Below are 17289 nucleotides of genomic sequence, written 5' to 3' on the forward strand. Positions count from 1 at the left end.
GAAATAATGAAAATTATGATGATAACAATTATGTGGTACTGTTGCTCTAGTTAAAGGGATGTGGGTCCAGCATTTTGAAGTCTATCCAAGACTGGATAACTCAGAAACTTAATGAGATGCAGAGTAGATGGTATCTCTTGCAATGGAGTTCATTAGTGTAATAGTTCTTGAGCAAACTGAAAAACAAATCTCAGAAGCCTGACATTTGCCTTGTCAGTCCATGGGAGCTCAACACTAGAATTCACAGAGACTGTAACGAAATTAAATTTTAAGTAGCAACAAGCATTCCTGAAAACCCTCAATTCTTGTGTGTATCTCTTGTAACACAAGTTACAATTCTTCAGATTATTAGCTACAAAATCTCTAAGGCAGAAAAAAGAGGCTGGAGGAAGAAGCACTAAGCTTTTAGATTTGATTTCCCCCAAATGTTTATCAGCTTTTCAGAAACAAACTTTTCAATGGCTCGACTTTTATATTAAATTCCTGCATGCATGTTTAGCAGTCCTGTCACTCTGGGAGCATTTAGCTATGCATACAAAGACCAGTTAATGTGAAAGATGCTACCAAACCTCTAACTGTCCTTCCCATTGAGTGAGAGCTCTGTGTGGGTTTGGATATGGGAAGCATCAATGAGAAACAATAGCCTCAGTGAAGTGAATGACAAAAGTCCCATTGACTTTGGGAGAGGCTGGGAGCAGACGTGCTATTACACACACGTGTCCACCTGCTCAGGTGAGCCAAGCTCTTGTTGCAGGCTCAGCATGTTCTCGGTGTTTTTTTTCAAGCTGAAATCGTCTCTGGGTTGCTCTGGTGAAGTCTGACCAGAGCAAACACCACCATGTGAATGTGACCTGCCACTGCTGTCACAATTTCCCTGGTGGGAAGGAACCTTCCTCCACTAAGGATGCAGGTGCCTGTGATCTGTCAGGTTTTCCTGGTGGATTTGGAGCTGTGTACTCATTGTAAGGATGGCTGCCCTCTGCTTTAGCACCTCTTTCTGAGTGAAAGAGGGCAAGGAGTGTGGGCAGCAAGAAGCCTGTCAGGCAGGGGGAGCAGAGGGTGAGAAAGGGACCCAGAGCGACAGGGGTAGGACGGTGTTGGGAGGTGATGGGAGGTGCAGCATAAGAAAAGGCTCAGGGGAGACTTCATTGTCCTCTACAACCACCTGAAGGGAGGTTGCAGTGAGGTGGGGGCAGGTCTCTTCTGCCATGCCTAGCATGAGAGGACTAAAGGAAATGGCCTTAAACTGGGACCGGGGAGAGTCATATAAGCTATTAGGAACACATTTTGGACTGTTAGGGTGGTCAGGCATTGGAACAGGTTGCCCAGGGGTGTGTCGAAGTCACCATCTCTGGAGGAGTTCAAGAGACACTTGGATCTGGTGCTGGGCAAAGTAGTTTAGGGGTTACAGCGTAGTGCTGGGTGGACACTTGAACTGAATGATATGAAAGGTCTCTCCCAGCCTTGATGATTCGATGATTCTGTGGAGGCTGAAGGAGATTTGGGAGAAAGACGAGGAGCTGAAGGTGGGCAACGCAGACGGCTTAGAAAAGCGAAGGGCTCTAGGAAACCGATCGGCCAAGGAGGAAAGGGCTGGGCGGGCCGGGAAGAGAGCCGGGAGGGGAACCCGCCGGGCTGCGTTGGGAGCAGGGGTGGGAGCTAGCACCGGCTGCAGGGTGTGCGCGGAACAGCCCCGAGCAGGGCCGGGGGCAGGCTGTGCGCTGAACGCGGCGCCAGGAGCGGCGCCAGGGTGTGCGCTGAGCGCCCAAGCAGGACGCCCGCCCTCCGGGCCCCGCGAACTGCAGCCTCCACAATGCTCTTGGCCCGCAGCGGGCATGCGCGGCCGCCGCCTGCCCGGCCCGCCCGCCGCGTTCCCGCCCGCCGCCGGGCGGGGACACCGTGAGCGAGGAGGCGGCGGGGGTGGCGGGGCCGGGCCGGGCCGGGCTGAGGGGCGGTCGCTGCCGCGGGCGGCAGGTGAGGCGGCGCGGGGCAGGGGCCGGCCCGGGCACCGCAGAGGGCGGTTCGTGGGGGGCGGCGGTGGCGGCGGCGGCTGTCGCTTTTTTCCCGAAGGGAGAGCGGGTGATAGAAGTGGGGGGAGCGGGGCCACGTCCCTCGTGGTCGGCGGCGGCCCCACGGCGGGGAGGCGGACGAGCCAGGGAGCCCTCCCGGAGCGGGACTGGCGCCGCGGCCGTGGACACCACTGCACAGCCGGGCAGCGAGAGCGCTCCGGCCCGACAGCCCGCGGTGAGGGTGAGCGGTGCAGGCAGCTGCTCAATTCAACTCTGATAACCTCCCCAGAGGTCAAAGGCGCTGCCGGTTTGAAGCCTACTGGGGCAGGTAAAGATGTAATTATGTTCTCCTGACAGTTTTCCTTGATGGCTGAGTGCCTTGGAACACCACCCCCCTAGCCCCCCGACACCTGTCTTCGGCTTTGAAAGCTTAGCAATGAATTTGCGAGTTTGGCCCCAGTGGATACGGATGCCGGGTTTATCACACCCTGCACCTTTTTAATTATTGCGTGCTGACTAAGCATGGTGGAAAAGTTTCTCTTGCCTGTGTCAGCTCTGGATGCATTGCACATGCATGTTCTGAGGGTGGGCTCACCAGTGTCTGCTGGGTCCCCTTGCTTCCTTCCAGCCCCCCTCAATTAACCTAGTGTTCAAATGAGCTATGAAGATAAAGGTTTCATGTTTAGAAAAATAAATAACTAAATAAATAAACTGGAGAGACACACTCTCCTCTGGAGATGAGAATAAGGACTGTATCTGAACAACTGCTCAAGCCAATGGAACGTATCAGTGTTTTCACACCAGTGCCATAGTTGGGTAACTATTGACAAATGCTGACTTTTAAACGGTGACTGCTGACTGTGGTAATAAAACAGAAACGGCTCCTTTTAAGAGCAATCTCAAAACGCTTGAACTGATTGATTGGCTTGTTAGCTCAAGCCTTGACTTAGCTGGGAACCAAAAGAGCCCTTATTCTCTGCAAGGACATTCTCCCTGAAACAAATCTGACTTATGCTAAACACATCAGCTGTAAGACAGGGTGTTTATTTTGCAATGTCATTTTCAAAACCGTGGTAGATACCAAATGTGTGAACTAGATACAGGAAAGCTGCCTTGCAGTCTGCTTTTCTGCCAGAGTGCATTTTGAACGGTTTATGATTGCAAGGTGGCAGTTTTATTTGGAGTCTCACTTTTGTGTTTTAATTAGCTGTCATCAAAGCTGGAGTTCAGCTTCAAACACTTGTGAAGTGTGCCATGAACATGCACTCTAGATGCCTGGGTAATGTTTTGGAACTAGTTACTTAGAGTCCACTCTCTATTAAGCAATGTGCAAAATGGATTGACTATATGGAAATCTCTTTCCAGCTAAATGTCCCATCTCCTGAGTTGCATCTCATTGTAAACTTACTGAGGCTTGCTTCAATCATCTGGAAATTGAATATTCTCATTCCCCTTTCTCTCACCCCCTTTCTCTTTAAAATTGTTGCTTTAAAGGTGTTCCATAAGTGTTGTGTGTTTAAATGGTTCCCTGTGGCATTAAGCCACATTCAGTTGCTGCTCCCCAGAGTTTTTAATGTATCTGGCCTGTGCTCTAACATAGCAAGGTCTTCAGGAGGTTTAAAACATAGAGACTTAAAGATCTTCCACGAGTAAAACTATCAAATTACCAGAGCCATAGATGACTTTTCTCAGCAGAAGAAACTGCTTTCTATTTAAAATGGCTTTTCCAGTCAGGGTGTATCTAGGCTATGAAGGAGTGGATTTTTCTAGGAAGTAGTGGGAGGCAGGAAGAATCATGAAAAAGAAGGTGGCGCAAAGGAGAGCATTAAACGACAGAGCCAGAACCAGATCAGAGATCCTTAGCTATGCAGATAAAATTTCTTCAAAAGGACAAAAAGTCTTCTCACACTGTGGGACAGTATTTTCTTAGGTTGTGTTCCAGGGTGGTTGCAGAATTCGGTGTTGAAGTTTACATTGAGAAGTAGAGTAGGTCTGTGGGTCCAGGAAGAGTGGGCTAGGAAGGGTCAATGGAGTTTTGGGGAAGATTAATGATGCTCCCCTGTTTTGCTGGCTGCCTTCCTGGGGAAGCCAGTGGCTGTCCCCAAGGGACTTTGCACCATTGGCACAGAGCACTGACTGAAGGCTAGCATTTGCTGGTGATTCTGCTGTGCTGGATGAAGACATGACATGGGACCCTCTTCCTTCTCCTTTTAGGTCTTCCCCCACTTTCCTTCACCTTCTGTGGTAGAACGTGTTCCCTTCTTCTCCATCAGCGCACCGCCTGCTCCGACACCACTTTGCCACCTTTCCTACACAGCTGTCTTTCCCTGTCCTGGAAGCCAAGTGGTAGGTGTGAGGGGCTGGAAGAAAGCAGGTTTCTTTCCTTGCCTTCCAAGTATGCAGATTCTGCCTGGTGGCACGGACAGGGGAGAGAGGGCCACTCACACCTGGTCATGCCAGACAGCGCCTGGCTCCGCCTGCGTTTGCCACAAGCTGTGAGCGGGACATTGAGCTCAGCATGGGGGAGGCTCAGCTGCAGGTGTTCAAAGCCAATTACTGGACGCAGTCTGTGTATGACAAGCTTCAGTTTCATTAGCTGCCTCCCAGGAGTATCGAGGTGTGTGGCTCACCTTTGCAGAGATCAGAGTCTCCTCTGTGATTATATTAGGTGTTTTTAAAAATAGCTTCATCAATCCACTTTAAAAGAGCTGGTCTGCTCTGATAACAGTGCCTGCTGGTGCTTTTCCAGATAAGGAACTTGTCACTTTTCCTGCTGTCATACATGCAGCTTCTGTCCTATTTAGAATACAGTATAAAAAAAGACTAGAAAATAAGCACCAGTCTTGAGTAAAGATTTATATGTTTACTTTAGTAACAACTGAACACTCCTTATTTAACTGCTTTGGACAGTATTGGCTTATGAGGAAGTTTGGATCAAGCTAAATGCAGAGTTGAAGACAATAACTTCACATATCAGTGTCTTGAGGAAATCTTCATGATAATGTCTCTTATATAACAAAATGGCATCAGGCCAAAGATTTTTTTTTTCCCTTTCTGTCCCAATTAGAAATTCATTAGAAATTCATTAGCTTTAAAAAGAATCTGAAATACTATATTGTTCATGTATGTGTATCATCTATACAATGGTGGGAAGGAGCCAGATGAAATAGTGTAAAACCAATTTCAGTCTCTTTTGGGAGTATGAAAAGAAGTTCCCAGCAGTATCATGAGGAAACTGCAATTGCAGGACATACCTAGTAATTCATTCAATAATGGTGTATGCAGAAGCAGTGTTCTAATTTACACGTTTCTTTGATGTTTTGTGAGCAGATGGCATTTTTAAAAAGGTCTATTAATTCTGTGGGAATTCGATAATGCCTAATTGCTGGGGAATCAGAAAAGAGTGAGGCTCCTGACTTCTCTGCTCTCAAAAGGGAGACAGCCCTCTGCAGCCTCATTTTCAAGCTACTATCCTTTCAGAAATCCTTGCTTAAGAATATTCGCCAGTGCCCTCTGCATAAATTTGGAACTTGCTGATTGGTCTTCATTAATTGGACTGTTCTCCATGAACCAGACACTTGTTATTACAGGTAAAAAGTACTGGGGTGATCATGGCTTATTGTGGGACACAGTGCATTGTGGATTTTCATAAGAAACCCTTTACTCTTTCCCTCTTTCTCACTTGTTTCATGGTTCCTTTTCTTTTATTGTTCCTTTCTCTGTTTCTGTCTCTTTCATCTCACCTTTGACTTGGTTCATGTACTTCAGGCACTTGCCTAAAGCATTTGCAGCAAAGGATCTAAGTACCTATTTGCACTGTGATGTCAAAGGATCACATTTTGAAATTGCAACTTTTCCTTTGAACAAGAAGAAAAGGTCCCTGGTTGCTATGGTGATGAGCACTATATAAATGCCTATAAATAAATAAAGTAAACAGCTGATTCATGGACTTTGATTTGCACTATTTTTTTGCTTTTCTAATGAGCTATAATTAAATACCAGAATGGGAGGAAGTGACTTTCTATTAATTTTATTAAATACATGTTATGCTTTCTCTTTTAGAGTATTTCGGCTAAGATCAGTTAAATACTAAGATGTATATTTTTCTCTCTGTAGGAAGTTGATGGTTTGCAAAATCATAGTCTAGTATTTATAGAAAAAACTTTTAGATACCAAAAGGCAGTCCAGTAAAAAGATGGTGTCCATTTTCAGTTTAATCAGAACATACATTTTCAGCTAAATGCTTATTTTTCTTATCTCTAAGAGACTGTTTTAGCTGTTGCAACATTTAAGTTCCAGACAAAAGTGTCTATAAATGTAATTATGTTCTTCTGCAGTATTTGAAACCCCACTGGTGCACAACAACAAAACTTGAAAATGTCAAGCTTTTTCTTTTATGTCAAAGTGACAAAGGCACAGTGAAAAATCATATATTCCTTGTTGAAGTTCGAGGAGGAGGGGAGAATTGGCTTTTTCATAAGCTTTTTGTTGTCAGGTCTACGATGTAAAAGTAGCTTTCTCTCTGTGCTAAAGGTGATAATTGTAAAATGGATTGGATAGAGACAATAAACAGTGCACTGGAATAATCCCACACACAGATGTTTCTCACTCAGGAAACGGGTGCACTTTGATTAACAGCAAAGGAGAGTCTATAATGGAAGGAGCTGTCCTTAGGGGAAGAAAAAAGGTTTGTGTGATATACAGAACTACTCCTTGGTTAAAGGATCAATCTGGTTTCTTGGTGGAAACTGATTTTGCCACACTGGCCGGAAGAGAGATTACCTCAGCCCTGAGCTGTGGAGTGCAGCTTGTGCACTGACAGGGAGTAGATCTGTTTTCTACCACAGTCACAGCTTTGTATTCAAAGCAACTGTCAGATTTCCAAAGGACTTGGAGCACTATCCTGTCCTATTAAACAATGATAAAATAATGCCACATCCTTCACTATCTTCCTTCCCTCTGTGCATTCAGATTTATGTCTGTTTGCTTTACCAATTAAAAATGTATTTGACTAAATACTTTTACTTCCAAGCATGGGTAATTGGGAGGACAAGGACACGTGGTAGTTTTTTGCAGTTACACACAACTATTTCTCACAGAGCAAAACATGTATCTGCACACAGCTGTAGAAGGCAGGGGCAGAACAGGAGTGAGGAATGGTGTCCCTGAGGGTCTCACTTGAGCAGTGACAGCCTGCTCCAGATTGATTTACGTTTCATAGGCCTGTTACTTTTGTCACAGCTGAGCTGCTGCTGTGGCCAGGCTGGTGGTGCTCACCTGAAGAACAGTGACAGCATCAGTGAAATAGCCATAGAGCTGCTTCTGGAGTTTTCTGCCATGGGACTGTGTTCATCTCTCAGAGGGTGGCACAGTGTCCTGACCCTGACCCTGTGCCTGCCACAGCACTGTTTCATGTGGGCCTGAGGCTGGAGCAGGTTGTGCCTGCTGGAATGTGATCTGTACTTCACATGTATCAAAGGCAGTTTTACCTGGATTGAGGGTAGGTTTGGACAGTCAGCGTTTGACCTGCGTGACTGACAGTGGACAAGGCAATCCAAGGTCTCCTAAAAGAGTTGCTGCAGAGGCTGATGAGGTTTGTAGGCAGCCTGAACCCAAACAGAATCTGCTGCCTGCCAGAGCAACAGGGAGATGGGAAAGGTGACAAACAGGGAGTCTTGAATGTACTTCAAGTTTGTAGCTACTCCCAGAGCTAACCACATGATTTTGGTGTAGCTGGAGACCAGGCTAGTGCTAGAGCAAGACCGGGCTCCAGAGTCATTGACAGAATTTTCTCAATTGAAAAGCAGCATTGTTAGCAGTACATACTGCCTTTAATGGAGAGGCATCTTTATTTAGAAATCTTTTCTTTGGAGAGGAGGGTGAAATATACATATAGATATTAATGATAGGACAAACTGTTAAGGACAAGCTAGAGCTGTGTATCTTCTTTTCTGGCATGGTTAGGGGAAAGGGTGAAACAGTGCATATACCAGAATTTTTTTTCCATTCCTCAGAAGCTCTGCTTATGTGTGGTTAGAATTTTTTTTTTTTCTGTCAGAATTTTTTTTAATAGATAGATATGATCCAGGACCATCTGGTGGAATTTGCTGTTGTCACATCTAGGTTTTCTGATGTATTGCCTGTCAAGTTATGTTGTATGTTCAGATGAATTTCTCATATGATCTGCTGACAGCTACTGACAATCCTGAGATGGGAAGCTGGAAGCCTGAAAGGAAGAACAGAGGGGCAGAGCTAGCTTTAAAAATGTAGCTTTGATTGCTTTTGATTGGTGGGCTTTTATTTCTGGTGTTTATGGGTGACTTTTTTTAGTGAAGAAAGGTGAATGAGTGAACTTTAAACCAAGTGCACCTAAACTACTTTAATTTTACTTGGAAGGTCTTGGAAGTCTGCCAGTAGTTTTGTTGTTGATTTTATTTTTCTTTGACATTATGCTCCTTAGTCTTTCTCAATCCTTAACTCTCCATCTGTAGACAATCTCACACCTACTTAAATTACAGCCTTTTCTTCCTCCTTTACTCCTCAGTCCTTATCCAGTCCCTCTTTAGAAAGACCTCAAAATATTTTTGTATTTGTTAGGATACCATTAGGTTTCCTAATAATCATAGTATCTCATTATGTTAATCCTAAATCCTAATACCATAATAATTCTGTAGTGAAATGAACTTAGATTTTTGGCAAATTCATATTAACCTTTGTAGACAGACCACATGTATAAAAGCAATAAGCAACTCTGAAATAACTACAGTAATTCTTTTCTTGCTGGTATAATACTCAAATAATTAATTAAGATAGATGGTTTTTGATGTAGAGATCCACAGTGCAATTGCATTTCCTCACACACTGACAAAGATAATGCTCTGCTTTGTAAAGGAGAATCCAAATAAGCCATAAGCACTTCAGTTTTGTTCTTATTTTTTTTTCTGCCATAATTTGAAGCTCCAAGTAACAGTTATAGGCTGGTGACAAGATAAATTTCACAACCTGTTGTCATTCATCATTTTTCAATTGGCTAGATCAGAAAATAAGTGATTTGTGTTTGAACTTTAAAGATTTTTAGTTTATATAGAACTGGTAAAAAGCATATTACAGGTATTTCTGAATGGGTTGGGAGGAAGCCTGTTTGTAGAGAGAGGTGGGATTGCACTGCAAAGGCATGTCCAGGCTCTGGACACAGACTCGCCCACTTCTTTCTCAAAGCTGTCCTGGTTATATGGGGCCTCCTGCTCATTACATCCTGCCTAAGTGTTGATGCAGTTGGAAGTCATGCTTGAAAAGGAAAAAGCTTTCTTCCATGAGAATTTGGATCTTAAGATGACAGTCCCCAAGCTCAGGGAACTCTTGCTGAGGAAGAAGCTGGAAATCATTTACTTGCCTTTGGTTACTCCTGTGAGTCCTTGATGCTACTTCCTGGCCTGGGGACTGCGAGTGCTGTCTGTGGCAGTCAAGAGGGACATCATATTAATCTGACCAGGCCAGTAGAACCTGAATGTAGGGACCACTGTAGTGTACTCCGGTCTTGTACCATACTTTTAAAGTATCAGATAAAGAGACTTGGAAATGATCCCACTCCTCTGATAGGGGAGGGACTGGATATGCAAGAGTCAGTGTAAAGATGCAGCAGTTCTCCGTGGTGGTGATCTGTGTTGGATGGAGCACTGTTCTCATACTGCTCAAGCATCAGCTCAGCTATTTTCAGAAAAAGTGAACTTTGAAAGAAACCCCATAGATGGAATATGGCCAAATCCTCTGCCTGTAACATGTTTGATAGCACTGCAGGGTGGCAAAGCTGGTCTTCAGTCCTTAAATGCATTAAATTAACTCTAGGCAAGCTTGCTGAGAAAAGGGTAATGAAGCGGGTCCAAAATGGGCTATGTGCGCTCAAGCACATGCAGTGGGCTTAATGCTCTAGGCAGCATTCCCACAGGCACGTGGCTCTGGAGCAGCCAGGTCATGGAGCACACTGTGCTGTTTGTTAAATGTATTGCAGACCACAGGTGCAGCCAAAATCACTTAGCCAGGCATCAAAGAGAAAGTCAGGAGGGAGAGCAATCCCATCAGGAGAAACTTGTGAGAGGAGTTGGATGCAGTCTGGCATAATGTTGGCTGTGGAGGATATGTTCCAATCAGCACCCTCTCAGGACCTGCCTAGCCCACTGTAGGAAAAATTCTGCTTCTGATAATTGAGATGAGGATCTCAACACACGGATTGTGTGGTTTCAGGCAGAGGCAGCATCTGAACAGGTCTGCAACATGACTGATGTGCAGTCTTCATCTTTACTTCATATGATGAAGAGGTGGGAGGGTGAATCTTACTTGAAGCACCTGGATAGAGGCAGAACATAATTTTTCAGAGTTCCTTTGTCTGAAGGAGTACACAGCCCATATATAATTCAAAAACATGTTAAAAAATAGGGAGCTGTTGTCTTTAAAAATCAGTGAGCACCCAAGTCTGTTGGTTTAAAATCTTACAATATATCTAAAATGAACCAAGAAAGTGTGTATAAAAAGTACTGATAAAACTAAGCCCTTCATAAACTCAGAATAATGTGTATTTTCCACATTTAGGCTGAAATACCTGGAGCTGCACGTGGATTTATCCTTGTCAATTCTTCTGAAATCACGTTTAATAGAGATGTTCTTTTCAGATGTGATCTGTAAACAGATTTTTTTGTTTGTTTCTTTTGCAGTAAATCTTGCTTCCCCCACTTTTTTTTGGTTTTTTTGATGATGTTATGCTATAGTTAAATTATCAGAGAAGGGAGAGTGATATCAGTGTCCTCCACCTTGTAGTAAAAAAAAATCTATATTTTTGTTTTCTGCAGTGTATTAAGAGCAAGATAAACGAGCAGGGTGTTGCCATCCTTTATCACAGTCAGAATGATAAATGCCATGTCCTGGAAAGTTTAAAGATGTGTAAGAACACAAATCCTTGGCCCACAAGGAGATGTGTTTGAAAGTGCAGATCCAGCCAGGAGTTAAGCACATCCTTAAATCTAAGCAGAAGCATTGCTTCCATTAGGTGCATATACCTGCCATCACGCTGTGTGGGGTAAGCAAAGCTCGTTCTGTGAGAGGAGATTTGACTTGTTTTAGTGGCTTGAGGTGGGATAAGAAAATGAGCCTTTTCCTGTCCCCTTGAAGAGCAGTCTGAAGGTAGTGCAGGTTGTTACTGTCACACAACAGTGTGAACTGATGTCGATGGAAATGCTGATTGTTTGGTACATTACAGTGCATCTCTCCACTTCTCCTCACTTTTTGCACTCTGCCCGTGTCTGCTAACCATGAGCAGAGAGCCTGGTTTGTAGCAGGCAATACAGCACCGCAGCACCTCAGCTTAGAAGGTGGAAGCACTAGAAGAGACTGAGGATGTTACATGGGAGTGCATGACTTTTCCTCCCTAGCAAACGGGGAAATATGTATAAATTTTCAATAATTCATAACTCAGCCAGAAGGGCCAAGTGTGTCCTGGGGGTGCATCAGGGACAGCATCACCAGCTGGGCAAGGGAGGGGATTGTCCTGGTCTGCTCTGCACTGGGGCGGCCTCACCTCGAGTGCTGGGGGCAGTTTTGGAAGCCACAATGTAAAGAAGACATTTAACTATTAGAGAGTGTCCAGAGGAGGGCAACAAGGATGGTGAAGGGTCCGGAGGGGAAGCCTGGTGAGGAGTGGCTGAGGTCACTGGAGTCTGAAGAAGAGGAGACTGAGGGGAGACCTCATTGTAGTCTTCAATGTCCTTATGAGAGCAAAAGGATGGTCAGGTACAGATCTCTTAACTCTCATGACCAGTGACTGGACCCGAGGAAATGGCATGAAGCTGAGTCAGAGAATGTTTAGTTTGGATATCAGGAAAAAGTTTTTCAGCCAAACAGTGGCTGAACACTGGAAGAGGCTCCCCAGGGAAGTGGTCACAGCACCAAGCCTGACAGAGTTCAAGAAGCATTTGAACAATGCTCTGGGACATATGGTGATTGTTGAGATGTTCTACATGGGACCAGGAGTTGGACTCGATCCTGATGGGTCCCTTCCAACTTAGCATATTCTATGATCTTTTCTATATCTGATTCTTTTTCTGGTTGCCCTTTAGTGGAAGTGCTCTCTTTGGCTCTGTTTTCTTTCCTCCCCTGTAGTTCGTTTTCCTGCCATGTTTCTTGCTTCTTAGTATTTGATGTCATGTGTGCTTTCTGAGGATGCAGTGTATTCTCTGCTCTGGTTGCTGTCCACATATTCATTGTAGTATGAAGTCATCTATGTCTTTCCTCATGGATTTGAGCTAGTTTTCTAAATGGGAGGTGATATATCATTTTTGTGTACAGATGGAAATGTTTTTATTTGCTTTTTTTTTGGTACTGAATTAGATGTCATCCCATTTGCATCCTTGAGACTCTAAAAGAGAGATGGAGGCTGAGTTTTCCTGATGCACTGATTTTACAGCATTGGTTTCACTGAATTACCACCAGCTGATCCAACAGCATTGCGGCTGGCACTGACATTCTCACATTCTTCTGCGTTTTAAGTGATTTTGTTTACTTCATACAGTGCAATGAGGTCTCGAGCTCATGACTGGAAATTTCTTGGTGTTTTATTGATAAATACAGATAGAAAAGATAATCTTCCTGTCTGGTCTTTTTTTTTTTTTTTTCCCTAGAGCAGTCTTTGAAGGTTGCACCTTCTTCTGTTGTACATCCTTTGTCCAAGTGTGTCTTTTTTTTTGTTGTCTATTCCCCTCCTACTTGTTTCTTCTCTTCCTTCCCTTTATTTTAGTCCTAGGTCTTCTTTATTCTTTTGTGTTGTTTTGTTTAGGTTTGAGAAGTGACACACCTAAGTTTAAGTATAGTTGGCTATTTGGAGTTAACTTGGAAGTTTTCCTTACAACTGCCATGTAAGCAAAGAGCTCAGTAATTTGCCCCTTCATCTCTTCAAGATTTTCCAGTGTCAGCTGGAAAGTTTCACAAACTTTTGCTATCCTGCCTCCAGCTTTCATTGCCTTTTGACCATCTTATGCTCCAAAGCTTGCTTTGTCATACCTGTGAGAGGCTATGCTGCACAATTCTAACAATCCAAACCAACTGATGTTTCCCTTTTCCATTGTAACATGTTTCACCTTTTCCTTTCAAAACACACATGCAAGTGTTCTCCTCTCCTCTGGCCTTTGACTCTGCCTTAAAAAACTGCAACAGAGATCTAGGTACTCACTGGCAGTTGGACTTCTCTCCTCAGTTGCAGCCAGGAGCCCCTTCTTCAGCTGCTGGATGTTCTGAAGGCCGCATGTGCATAAAAAGGGGACAAGGGCTCATTTTGATATTAAATAAGGATTTATTGGTTCTTGTATGGAGGTGGCATATATAGAGCTTGGGATTCAAGATGAGAGGAATAAGAGTTTATTTGATAACAGAAGGGGTTTCTTGTATTTCAGAAAAAAATGGCTTTTGTACCATGCAGCTTACTTGCCTAAGTTCAGCCGAGAAAATGTTGTTCTCAGTGAAAACAGATCATGTGTTTTCAATTGCAAAGATTTCTTTGTATATGGTGTTAATTGCCTTTCCATATTTTTACTGTTTTACCTTAACAATTTGATTATACATGTATTTTTGCTCTCAAGAGACAGTGGGTGTGATACAATCTCTGTTTAAAACTGTTACCGTGTAATTAGCAGGGAAAGATGTCTCTAAAGTGTGATCTGCTGGCTTCTTTACTGCTCAAGAAGCAAAGAGCAGCTGAATTGCAGGATTTGAGTCCTTGACTGGGAGTCCTTGACTGGAAGTCCTTGTTGTGTAAATTTGGCATAGGCTACTTCTGTTTCAGAGAACCAGCTCTTTCTTCAGCTTAGAGTTGTGTATTAGGACCATACTTTAATGACATCAAGAAATTATGATGGGTTTCCCAGTTCTGCTCCATGAACCCCCTGTATGACGTGGGCTTGCACACAGATCTTTCCTACTCATCTAGTTATGTTCTCTGATAGTAAACCATATAGGTTTTTAAAGATTCTTCTTGTGAAGCCTTATAGCTAATGCTGAAAAGTAATCTTTCCTCTCCCTTCCCAGAGCTTTTAAACCAGACTGGGATGTTTCTGCTACATTCTTCTCAAAGCTATGCTGTGAGTTTTTAATGTCTTTTGGTACTAAAAATTCACCCATTATGTTTTAGGCATCAGTTTTGCATACTCTTCGCTGAATAACGCTCTTGGCGGTTCCGTTCTCTTCACTGGTGTACTAATGTGAATGTTTTGTTCTAAGAGTAGTATTCAACTGAGAGTTTAGACCTTGGTTTCTTTAAGCTCAGAGACTCATGTGCAGTTTTAAGCTGTATGTGACTTTTGAATCATAGGTGACCAACTAAATACTTAAGCACAGTCTATGTAACATACCTTGGAAATGTCTTGAAAGAATTTGAAATCAACTGTCTCTGTCTCTTCTTCTGTCCCAGGAAAAAAACTCTTCTGAGTTTGTGTGTAGGGACTGCACTCCCCCTACAGAAGAGGAATGCACTGTGTATTGTCAATGATTCCTAGGATGTGATGGGGTTTTGCATGTGCTTCTGGCAAGCAGACAGTCAGATGTAGTTACGGAGTGGCCCCAGTCCATCACACAGAACACTCACTGGTATGCCTTTGATGCACTGGAAATGAGTGAGTTGTGATTTGTTTCATATCTTACTCTGCTGTTGTTTTTCCCTCTCCCAGCTGGCCACATGTAATGTAAATTGAGTGGGATGGTGGCAGATTGCGAATTGAAATCCCTTTGCACTGGAAAATTAGTTTCCCTGAGCAGATGAGGCTTTCATCTGTAGCTATGTGGACAAAGAGCTCTCTCCAGAAAGGTGTGTGACAGCACTTTCATGACCTCTTTTTTTGCACTGACTCAACCATATCATAAGCTCACTTTTGTAAGCCAAACCAGACTTAGGCTGTTCCTGCTGTTGTCATTTATTTCAATTTTCTTTTGAATATATTCCTGCTTACCTTTCACAACGGATAGGAGGAGTGGTGGGAGGGAAGAGGAGGAGCAGTGAAAAATAAAAAGGTTCACAAAGATTAATTCACTGTGTAATTTTCTTTTAGAGGGAGAGAGAGACACACCTGGGAAAATAGGTTATCAGACCTCTAAGCACACAGATGAAATACTGTCCTTTCTAGCAGACACTGTGGTGTTGCACTGAGGCAGATCACTTACTCAGCACTAAAACTATACGACCAGATTCATTTTGAGGAGGCATGATGTGGTTTTCTCTGTGTGTCTGCATTTTTACTGCCTTTAGCTAAGTTAGGGCCCTTGGTGCTTATCACTTTTTAATGATTTGTTCTTACCTCTGCTCCTTGCTTCTGGTTGTTTGTTCTTTACTACTTAGGTTGTTACTCATGTTCATGTAGAGACCTGAGAGTTAATAGAAAATGAAGATTGGAGTTGCTCTCACCTTCCCTTCTCCTGTAAGGTTGCCTGAGACAGTTCACACACATTTATATAAGGCTTTGCAGCATCTCGGCTTCTGACTCTGTTACGGTTGTGTCAAAGTATAAAGCTAAAGCTGGGAAGCTAGGAGCTCATGCTCATTGAAATTAACATCTTTGGATTTATAAAATCACTGACTAATCATCTTTTAATGTGGGTGTAAACATAGAAGAAATATGTAGTCTCTGTCTTAATTGTAATCTTTTATATGAATTTTGCAATAGTCATACATATGTATTATATACAAATATATATATACTTAGCACAGAGGTCACAAGGCAAGCTATTATACACAAAGTTCTCTAGCCCTTGCTTAATTTATGTGCATGTTTTGTCCCACTGGAACACAGGACTCTTGTGTTGCATGCTTATTTTTAAGCCTTAAGTATATTAAATGAGACAAGAGGGTTTTTATTTCGGTGTATTTTGGTGTTTAGTTTGGTTTCATCACCTCGATGGTAAAGAAATGGTGGTTATTTTGTGTAACTGTAAGTCACTCAGCAAGATGGTTGTTTCCTAGTCAGTCCTCAGTCCCTGACTTCTGTGCTTTCTCATTTTACATACTTGCTGCAGTAACACAGGTGCAGGTTTGGGTCTTCATAGTTGCAAGAGAAGCTTTTTTTGTGCTGTAGCTTTAATCCCTTTGCCTGGAAGGAAGGGTTGGCTACCTCAGCAGATTGTTCCTGTCAGCTTCCAGGTTAGATTATAAGCGCATCATTCTCCTACAGAAGGGATGAAGCAGGATGAGCCAAGGCAGGAAGGTTGTAAATGTCCTCTATCTCTGACCTCTCCAGACTTGGATAGGATTCACTGCCTAAGGCAAATACATATGTATATTTTAGTCTTGTCTTCAAGGTCGCAAGATCTTCCTCTTTGAGGCTGCTGGGTGCGACAGCACTTACGTCCTTACAATGGCTCATCTTGGGAATGCTTTTCTACTGAGAGGGTTCAGCCCTGCGCCAGCCCTCCCTGTGCTAGGTGGCTTCTCTGGGGATGGCTGCATCAATGCCAGCAGAAGCCTAGAGATGGAAAAGCACATCCTGATGTAGGAAGCTGTCTGGAGAGCCCTTGATGTCTTGAAATACTCTGTAAAGTAGCTGAAAGACCACTCTATTCTTGGCTTTGCAAATATCAGCATGTGGATCCAGAGCTGTGCAAAATTAATAAGGGCAGATGTTTTTAACTGGAGCTGTCTTGAACAGCAGTTGGTTTATCGGGCTGATGTTGCTCTTCTCTCAGTGACAGTCAGGTTACACTTCAGTTGCTTGAAGAGATTCTCATTGCTAAAGACTTGACTCAGCATTTGATGCAACAGAAGCAGCAGATACTGCTGGTAGGAAGAAAGGGAACAGAAATGAGCTGCTGTGGCAGGGTTGGATAAGGGATCTCCCATCATCGAAGGGCCAGGCTTCCCCTCCAGACCCTTCACCATCCTTATTGCTCTCCTCTGAACACTCTCTAATAGTTAAATGTCTTCTTTACAGGTGAGTAGCACCTGTGTCAGTAGTTTTGCAGGTGTTCCTCTTTCAACAGGTACTTCCTGCTTTGTCTTTGAAACTTTCACCTTCTTGTGTGTATTGAATGTCATATCATTTATTTATCCACACAAGTGGGTCACAAGAAGGGCTTGTAAGGAAATGATACATTGATTTGTTGGTGGGAAAAAATAGGGCAAAAATTAACCACCTTGGTTTTTTATTACTATTCAGATAAATACAACAGAAAGTCTAATACAAAAATTTCCCATCAGGTCAGGCTTGGACTTCTTCCTCTTGCTGCTGTGCCCTTGATAAATATGCCTAAATTCAAT

The 17289-nt window shown here is 43.4% G+C and overlaps 1 protein-coding gene across 3 annotated transcripts in view; it reads left to right on the forward strand.

Moving 5' to 3' along the window:
- Positions 1-1911: 1911 nt before the first annotated feature.
- POMGNT2 (protein O-linked mannose N-acetylglucosaminyltransferase 2 (beta 1,4-)) overlaps positions 1912-17289 on the forward strand; it is a 31331-nt gene continuing 15953 nt past the window's right edge. The window contains exons 1-2 of one of the 3 annotated variants that reach the window (XM_053978382.1): positions 2154-2337; positions 4224-4355. The gene's annotated coding sequence lies outside the window, so the exon portion shown is untranslated. Of the gene's footprint in view, positions 1975-2153; positions 2338-4223; positions 4356-17289 lie in introns of those variants that run through there. The other 2 variants (XM_053978390.1, XM_053978398.1) reach the window with 2 other exon arrangements.

Source organism: Vidua macroura, chromosome 1 (assembly GCF_024509145.1).
Source record: "Vidua macroura isolate BioBank_ID:100142 chromosome 1, ASM2450914v1, whole genome shotgun sequence".
Classification (NCBI taxonomy): domain Eukaryota; kingdom Metazoa; phylum Chordata; class Aves; order Passeriformes; family Viduidae; genus Vidua; species Vidua macroura.